Raw genomic sequence first — 9,151 nt, 5'->3', positions numbered from 1 at the left:
AAAACAAATAATACAATAAAATTGTATTTCTAATTGGAATTATTTTTCTAAGAATCACTGTTTATAAAAATAGTGTCATATACTAAAATTTTATTATCGTTACTATCATTATTATTTTAGAACTAAGATATATAGCGATTTTGAAATTCATAAACATAAATATTTTATTAAACATTATTTATATACATCATACTTGAAATTTAAATACATAGAAGATAAAATTTAACAAAAAGTTTTTTAGATTATTTATTTACATAAATACTTAACGAACCTAAATATTAAACATTTCCAACATTGATCAAATGGTCAATATTTTCTTTAGGATTCTAAAAAAAATCAGATACTTCATAATGAATGATGTAATTTTTAACAACATCCTTTGAAACAAATTTTGTCTCATTTCTTTTATCATTCTTTTTCAAAGATGCTTGATAAAGATCAACTAAATGCCTTGGGGTATGACAGGTATGTGACCAATGACCCTTTTCATCATAACGGAAATATTTATCCTTTGTTGGTTTATTTTGCCCATTATTTTTTCTCTATCCCACTTCTGGTGAGATCATTTTCTTGTTAACATATTTTTTTTCTTTCATAATTTTTCTTATTACCAAAACCTTGCCATTTACCTCTTCTCGGGTTATGATCTGCTGCTTATGAAGCACGACACTTCACTAAGTTGCTGTGTCTGCGTGTCGGACACATTTCGGACACGACACTCGTCCGATATGCGTGTCCAACCATGTCTTAATAAAAATTAAAAAATTCTTCTCTAGACCCATTTGCACACACCTAAATGCCATCACGTGTCAGCGTGTCCATCCTTGTTCTTAACGTGTATTGTTAAAATAAATTTAGAAATAGTATATATTATTATTTATTAAAATAAAAAATATTTTAAATACTTTATATAATTAAAATAATTAAAAAATAAAATTTTGTTTTAATATCAACAAAGTATCAAAATATCATTACTATTTTTTTAAAAAATACTTCATATTTTATATATATGTGTGTTTCCGTGTCTTATAAGATTTTGAAATTTGTGTGTCGTCGTGTCCCGTGTCGTGTCATGTTTCGTTTCCGTGCATCATAGTTTGCCGCATTTGCTTCAGGAAATGGGGGCAGCGCCAGTTGGACGCACTTCATGATTTTTTAAAAGCAATTCATTGTTACAGGTAGCAACAAGAAGGCAAGAAATTAGTTCAGAATATTTTTTAAACTCTTTTTCTCGATACTGCTGTTGTAGGAGCACATTCGAAGCATGGAAGGTCGAGAAAATTTTCTCTAACATGTCATTATCAGTTATATTTTTTCCACATAATTTCATTTGTGAGATAATTCGGAATATTGCTGAATTTTTATTCATTTATGGATTTAAAATCTTGTAGACACAAGTATGTTCACTCATATCGGGTTTGAGAAAGTATCAGAGTCTTTTAATGATTATACATTTCTTCAAAGTTCTTCCACAAATCTACAAGATATTTTAGTGTGAGATATTCATTTTTCAATCCTTCGTCAAGATGACGATGAAGAAAGATCATGACTTTGGTTTTATCCTTTTGGTATGCATTATTTTCAGTCTTAATAGTATCTCTAAGATCCATTGAATTAAAATAGATTTCGACATCTAGTATCCATGATAAATAGTTATTTTCAAATATATCAAGAGCATTAAATTAAAAAAAAGGTTTTAACATAATGAAAATTTGTTATCTGAATTTTCCTAAATTTTGATCTGAGCCACGTACTGATAACGTGTTGTAAAATAAATAAATAAATAAATAAAAATTAAAAAAATATAAATAGATAATATAATATTAATATTTACCATAATTAATATCTTAATATAATAAAAATAATTCATATATATATATATATATATATATATAGTAACATATAAAGAAGGAAAAGAGTATTTATTGTTATTATTGTGTATATTACCTTACATCATGCCTCTATCGCACGGATTGAATCCTCATTTTTAATCCTTCATTAGATATAATTTCTTTATACATGGATTGAATCCTCATTTATACATGGATTGAATCCTCATTTTTAACCTTCATTAGATATAATTTCTTTTGGTAACATGAGCATTTTATCGCACGTAAACATCCATATCACAACAGAGTCCTCCTTGTCTATTATTTTCTTGCTTCTTTGACTCTGTTTTGAAATCAGTTTTGGAATCTTTGTAAATTGGTTTGGTTGAGTTTTGAGTATTATATGTTTGCAGTATGTCCAGAACGCCTGAACCCAAATGATTTTGCACTGCTTCTGTTTAGATCTTGCAAAGCATAGAGAAAGAAATCAAAGCAAAAGTAAAGCGAAGCGAATGTGAGGTTTGAGGACATTGGCCTCAAATGTCGGAGTTCTTGATCGTTCGGTATGTTCAAATTCATTTGTTTGTTAGTTTTTGAGTCTCCTTTCTACCATTTGTTTGGAATCTTTGTAGTAATATTGTTCGGTCAGATAATGCATATTATCTGTTTGTAGTATGTCCTGAACCCAATGATTTTGCTTTGCTTTCTGTTTTGTTCTTGCTGTTTCTCTGTAACTATTCATGGATACTTCTTACAACGGTTATTTATTCTTTTAAATGAATTATTGACACAGAACCCCAAAAAACTCAATCTGTTTCCTCTACGTCATTCTTAAATCTTTTGTTTACGTTCTTATTAATTAAGGGGTCTTTGTTCCTCAAAGCGTTACCTTTGATGGCCGTCCACCAAAGGCCACCCATCTTCTTCCTCTGCAGTGTTTCCAACATCGTTTGAAGTTCTTTCCAATTTCCATAACCAGAACTGTGTCTTGTGTTTCTTCTTCAACATCCCATTCACTACAAGTGTACAACCACCTCCTTCAGCTTCTGAAGCACTCTCTTCCAATGCTAAGTTTCCTTTGGCTCACAAGGACTCTGCCTTCTGCGGACTGCGGTGAATTGTCTTCAAAGGACGTTGGGAAAAAGTTTCAGCTTTGTGGGTGGCTGACCCTTCACAGGGTCCATGGTGGCCTCACATAGTGACATTTCTCTAACTCCGGGATCATACTGTGATTGTTCAGGTACTTAGTATACTCTTGCAAATACGTGGTTTCTTCTGTGATTTTATTTTACTGGGGAAGAATATGAAAATTGCATGATGGTATACTTAACCTAATTCATTTCTAAAGAAGTAATTTTGTATCACTGATGCTGCCCTTATAATCAGAACATATTTATGTGTTTGTCACTATGGTACTTTCAGTTATCCATAATTGCATACTAAGATACTATTACAGCTTTTAGTATCCTATCTGCTTTTTCTGGTCGTGGCATACGTGGACTAATTAAAATTTAAAATCAGGTTACAACCCTTCCAGATGAATTTCCAGATGCGCACTCTGGTACTAGTGACCTGAGACCTGAGTACGAGTATGTTGTTGCAATTGATGGTATTGTCAGGTCTAGGCAAAACGAGTCAATCAATAAGAAAACGAAAAAATCTCCATTATATGTTTTCATTGTTAAACAAAATGATTCCAATTTGCTATCAGATTGATAGTACTCTGGTTGTTGAATGTTGATAATGTCAATTCTTGTCATTATTTCTTCATTTGCTTGCTTGCTAGTCTGGAAAGGAATATGCATTTTAGGAACCAATCAGTGCCTAGGATCTGACGATCTTTTCTCTTTCTGTTTGTAGGGAAAAAGTTGATGCGGAATTCCATTACCCAAACTTGAGTCTTGTAGCTGATTGGTGAGGTGATTTAGGACAGTTACTGTTGGCGATTTTGCAAATTGTTTGAGTAGCAATATTTATGCCTATTTTGAAACTGCTCTTCACCTAGATTTACAATGCATGTTCATCGCATGGCATAAACAGGAAGTGATTGTGCAGGTTTTCCTTGATATTAAAGTATGTGCAATTACCAAATCCATTTCCCAGGCTTTTACATATGCTGAAGCAATGAACAGACACAGCTCAGACAGGCAGGAACTTATACTTGTTTCAACGATTTATACGCCCTTCATAAATGTCTCATTTTGATAATCTAAATTTGTATCTCTCACGGGAACTGCCAGTTCACGTGACATGCATTCTATGCCAATTTTGGGGCCATTGCGTCTAAATCTGTGAAACAAAGAAACGAGCGATTTGTAATCATGAGGTAGGTTCATGTTTTGATGTGTTCAAATTTGGTTCAAACCTTCTACATGGACTTGCATTGCCGCCATGATTTTCCTAGTACACATCTCCAGTTATTATTTTAGATAAGCTTCATTGCATGAAATGCAGTTTATCCAAATTAGTACATAATAACACTGACTCTCCCTTTTCTGAATTATTTTATATTTTAACATATATTTTATAAGAATAATTGATTTGGTAGTTAATTTTTAATATGTACTTAGTAATAATTGATTATCGACCTCTTGATAAAAAAGAAAAACATATGCCACTTGAGCTAAGACTCATTAGCATATAGTATAGTTGTTAAAAATAGGAGCTTCATTTAGCACATTTTTGTTGCGTTAGTTAAAGCATGCCCTAATTGGGCCATAGAGGATGTGTTAACCAATTTAGATAATTATAGGATTTTAATATTGATGGAATTTGATGCGCATATAAGATTTTGTTGGGCCAAGAACTAAGAAGCATAAGGGGGACCGGTTATTTTATGGGCACCCACTTTATTTATGTTTGTGTAGGGGCATAGCCTATGGGTTGGATACAATGGAAATGTACTAATGTTGGCAGAGCTAGCTAGGCTATAGCTCTATGAGGAATGTAATTGCATTCCAAAAGACAACAACTGCACAGATATCTTTGTTAGAGCAACTCCAAGGCCACCAAAACCATCCCCATTACAGAATTCATTTCAATATTTATTTATAATTTACTTATTATAAAAAATAATTTTACATTAATTTTTGTATTGTCTTTTTTTTCTATTAGAAGAAATTAAATTTAATTAATTTTATTTAATTAATTAATTAAAATATTAAAAATAATGTAATTATTTTTTATAATAATATTATTAAAATTTATAAATTAAGAAATAATTTATCATTATAAAAAATATTAATAATAAAAAATTAATAATTTCATAAATAACGATAATGCACAATATCTAATTCGAGATTAAACTAATTTATTTAAGATTAAATTAATTTACAAAATTACTTAATATAAAAAATACATAGTTAAACTTTATAATTGACCACAAACATTGTGAAATTGTCATATGTATTCAATCAAATCCTCTTTCAGTTGTAATTTGTAAATGATGATGTCTATTCCAAAGTTGAACATTTCTTTGGAGAAATTGATGGTATGATGCAAAATCTTACTCTCCTAACTAAGGATGTAATTCTTGTTCCTTCATCGTCGTTGAATTTGTAACTCCTATTTTTTATTGTCATAATCTTTTCTCTATGTTCCATCTCTTGTTCTTTTTTCTTTTTCCTATCCATTAGTTCCTTTTCTCTAACATTCTTAATATTTTTCATGGAAGATAATTTCTTAACAATAGATGATTTCTTTTCGCTAATATATTTAGACATATGTGCTTTTTTCTTATCCTTTCTTTTGCTCTTCTTTGATCTTTGTGGGCGAACGGGATAGTCCACACCGATTTCCTCTGTCAACGGTATTTTTAGATTTGATGATGATGAATATGTTCCAATTGCACTGATATTGGTTCTGTTTTAGCCTCCATTTTGTGTTGGTAGTTGGTAGTTAGTTTCTCCATTTTTGTTCCAAATGAAGCATATTTCAATGCCTCTCAAAAGTGAATTTTTGACCATAATTTGTAGAATAAAGTTTATAGGCCAACTCTTTCGTATCAACAGCATTCGATCCACTCTTTATGTTTCGACTAGCTTGATCGTAGCAACTAGCAAATTGTGCAACTGCCTCGTTGATCTTATACCATTGTTTTTTACATGCAACTATTTTTCTTTTCATATCAGCGCTAAATTCTACCCGTAGCTGTGAATTTGATAAAAAATGTTTTGCCCTTTTAGTTGGTACCAACTATAGAGTCAGTTAAAACATTCAACCATTCATTGATCAACATCTCATCCTCTTTCTATTTCCAATGTTAAATACTATCTTGTATATGATTTTCAATGTCATCATCATTGAAGTCGATAATATCTAATCTACAAAGGTTGGCAAAATCTGAATATTATAAATTTGGACTAGATTGTATCGGAATCTGAAAGGATGGGTTAGAAGAGTCACTAACACTTGATTAGTCATGTCTCGATGTACTAAATTGAGTTAAAACGGCAAGGTGGTTGAAATAATTAAAGAAATAGTTGAATTGGTTTGGATTATTTTTTCGAAAAAAAATAATATTAGTAAAACTTTGGTTTTGTAAATTTGAAAAAAGATTAAAGAAGAAGAAAAAAAATTGTAAAACTAAACGTGTATGTGAGTAATATATGAAGTAACAACATATTATTTTATTAATAATATCGATCAGATGTTTTTATTAATATGGGTCCATCTAGTGTACAGATACATTTTGGTACAGATTTACAGATTTTTGTTTTTATTTGGTTTAAAAGCGTATCACTAAAAGTGTTGCTTAAAGAGAAAGTGTTACCCTTAATCGTTAACTTGGCTCTGATACCAATTTTTACTCTTTATATTTTACTTCGAATAAGTTTATAATTTGTATAATTTGCAAAATTTTACTCTTCATATTTTACTTCGAATAAGTTTATAATTTGTATAATTTGCAAATTCATAAAAAATGTTGACCATTTCTACTAGTATTTATAATTCTGATTTCATTTGTATAGTTTTTCAATCTTGTTTTAGTTTATAATATTCTTTTTTGCAAGGATTATTGTATATAAAATCTTTTATCTGTTTGTCTTTTTCTATAATATAATTTCTCAAATCTTCAAAAACTTCTTTATTTCTATACTTTCTGTTGTTTCTAAATATCTTTTTAATTTTTCAACCTCATTCTCCATTTTTTCTTTCAACAGCTTTAATTCTTTCAAGTCATAATATGGTTTTCCAGGCATTTATAAATTTTTTAAGTTTAACTCCAACTTGTTTATATTTATTATTATTTCTATCCTTTTTATTATAAGGTCATCAATTTCGATATGAAGATTATTTAATTCCCTTTTATACTCCTTTATTTTACTTTTTTAATTTTTTCGCTCTTTTTCTTTTTATTTTATTTTCTGGTCTTTCAATCTTCGTATGCTTCATTATTTATTTTAGAATTTCTGCAAATTCTATCATCGCTTCATCACTATTTTCTAGAGATTCTATTAATTTTTCTAGCTCTTCAACTTCTCTTTTTAACTTGTCATAGATTATTTTTAGAGCTTCAAATGCTCTTTGATTTATTTCAGAAAACTGTAAATAATTCAAACGATTTTCTCTTTCAAAGAGCTCTTGTTTCTTATCTTGATAAGTTACATATATTTCTTCTTTATTTATTGTCATAATTTAGTATTTAGGGTTTCATTTAATTTTTCGACCTTTTTTGTTAATTCTTTTATTTCAGAATTTTCTTCTTTAATCTTTAACTTAGATAAACTTAAAGGGCTATTAATTTTAGATTCTCTTATTTGAAAATTTAATGAAACCAATTTTTCTGATGGTTCTTTTAATAATAGAACTGAGTTTTCAATAGCTTTATATTTTGGTATTTTTGTTTTTACAATTTTCTGAAATAGTTCATCGACATAAATTCTTTCTCTGTTTTTAAATATTATACTATGATGGCTATTTATTAAAGCATAATTTATTGCATATGTTATTGAAAATGGTTCATCATCTTGTTCCATTAGATTCTTTCTATGAAATTTATAAGCCAAACTTATAGATCTTCCAAGATTTTCAGTTGATAAAGGTATAGCATATCCAAGATGGGCATTAAATTTAACATTTACGTTTGCCAAATTTCCATGAACAATTCCAATTATTTGATCTATCGGGTCATCAGTAATTCTTTTGTCACAGATTGCTAAACTTATTGGTGAATTAATTCCTTTCATATATGTAGATTTGATTAAGACTTGTATAGTACTAATATGAATCCATCCAATTTTAGATCTTTTTTGTTGATCCTTAATTTTCTCAATCTGTTTACTTAATTCTTCATTATTTATCAAAGCTATTTCAAGTTCTCCATTGGCAGATTTTATCTTTATAGGAGCTTCAAGTTGAATTTTTCCATAGTATATTATATTTTTTCTGTTAAAAACTTCTTTTAAAAGATTTTGTTTATTAAAGTTTTCATTTGATTTGAGATTTAATTCTATTTTTAGAACAGCCTGTTTTTCATTATCTAATAAAGCAGTTAATCTATAATAATCAGATTCTTCTGTTAATTCTAAACTTTCTAAATAATTCATAATTTAAAGATTAAGATGAAGATGTACCTTTCTGGAGAAAAACTTCCTTTATTTAGTATATTTTACATAAGGTGTTTTTATCTCCAGAGGGGAGATTGTAGATGCTAACTCCAGAGGGGAGTTTAGAATTATTTTTCCCTAAGGGAATTCTTTCTCAGACTATAGAATCGCCTTGGCAGCTTCCTCCTTGCTCTCCTAGCATATGAGTACTCTTAGCCTCCTGCTTTCTATTGTCTGATGATTCTACAATTGCCTAAGCAACCTATTTATAATAGTTGGGTTTGATGGACAATTCCCATCCTTACCCTTCTTATGACGTCATTGCTTACGTCATTGTTTGTTCTTTTGCACCAGCTACATTGTTGGTGCTCTATGACCTAAGTGCTTACGTCACTATGCAATAATGTTGAGAGATGCTTCAGATGCACTGTCCTCTTCTTTTATCATGTGACCCTCAGATGCATTGTCTCCTTCCTTCATCATGTGAGTTGATTCCGTTTCATTATTGCTTTCTTCAGATATCTCTGAGGCACATAGCTGGCACTTTTGGTCTTCTCTGTCTTTTATTAAATAGCAGAGATTCCTCTTTATCCCTTCAGGAAGCTTTTCTAAAAGTCCAGATAAGTTGTAGAATGCTGATTCAAATTCCACCAAGAGTCTCATCTCTCTTTCTTCAATTTCATTTCTTTTACTGGACACAAGCAGAGTATTTCTACTTTTATAATTAATCCTTGTGTGAGATTCCTTCGTTATTTTTTGAGTTCTTTCAAAGAC

General features: G+C 29.8%; 1 long non-coding RNA gene across 1 annotated transcript; it reads left to right on the top strand.

Annotated features, from left to right (window-relative positions):
* The first annotated feature begins 1,941 nt into the window (after nt 1-1,941).
* On the top strand, nt 1,942-4,232 carry LOC110270124 (uncharacterized). The gene is made up of 2 exons (XR_015907240.1): nt 1,942-3,069; nt 3,690-4,232. It is a non-coding gene; the product is annotated as an uncharacterized LOC110270124 (long non-coding RNA).
* Nucleotides 4,233-9,151: the final 4,919 nt, after the last annotated feature.

This window comes from Arachis ipaensis, chromosome B3 (assembly GCF_059453495.1).
Source record: "Arachis ipaensis isolate K30076 ecotype BB chromosome B3, ASM5945349v1, whole genome shotgun sequence".
In the NCBI taxonomy this organism is placed as follows: Eukaryota; Viridiplantae; Streptophyta; class Magnoliopsida; order Fabales; family Fabaceae; genus Arachis; species Arachis ipaensis.
The sequence above is the reverse complement of the archived record's forward strand: the minus strand, read 5'-3'. Positions and strand labels throughout refer to the sequence as shown.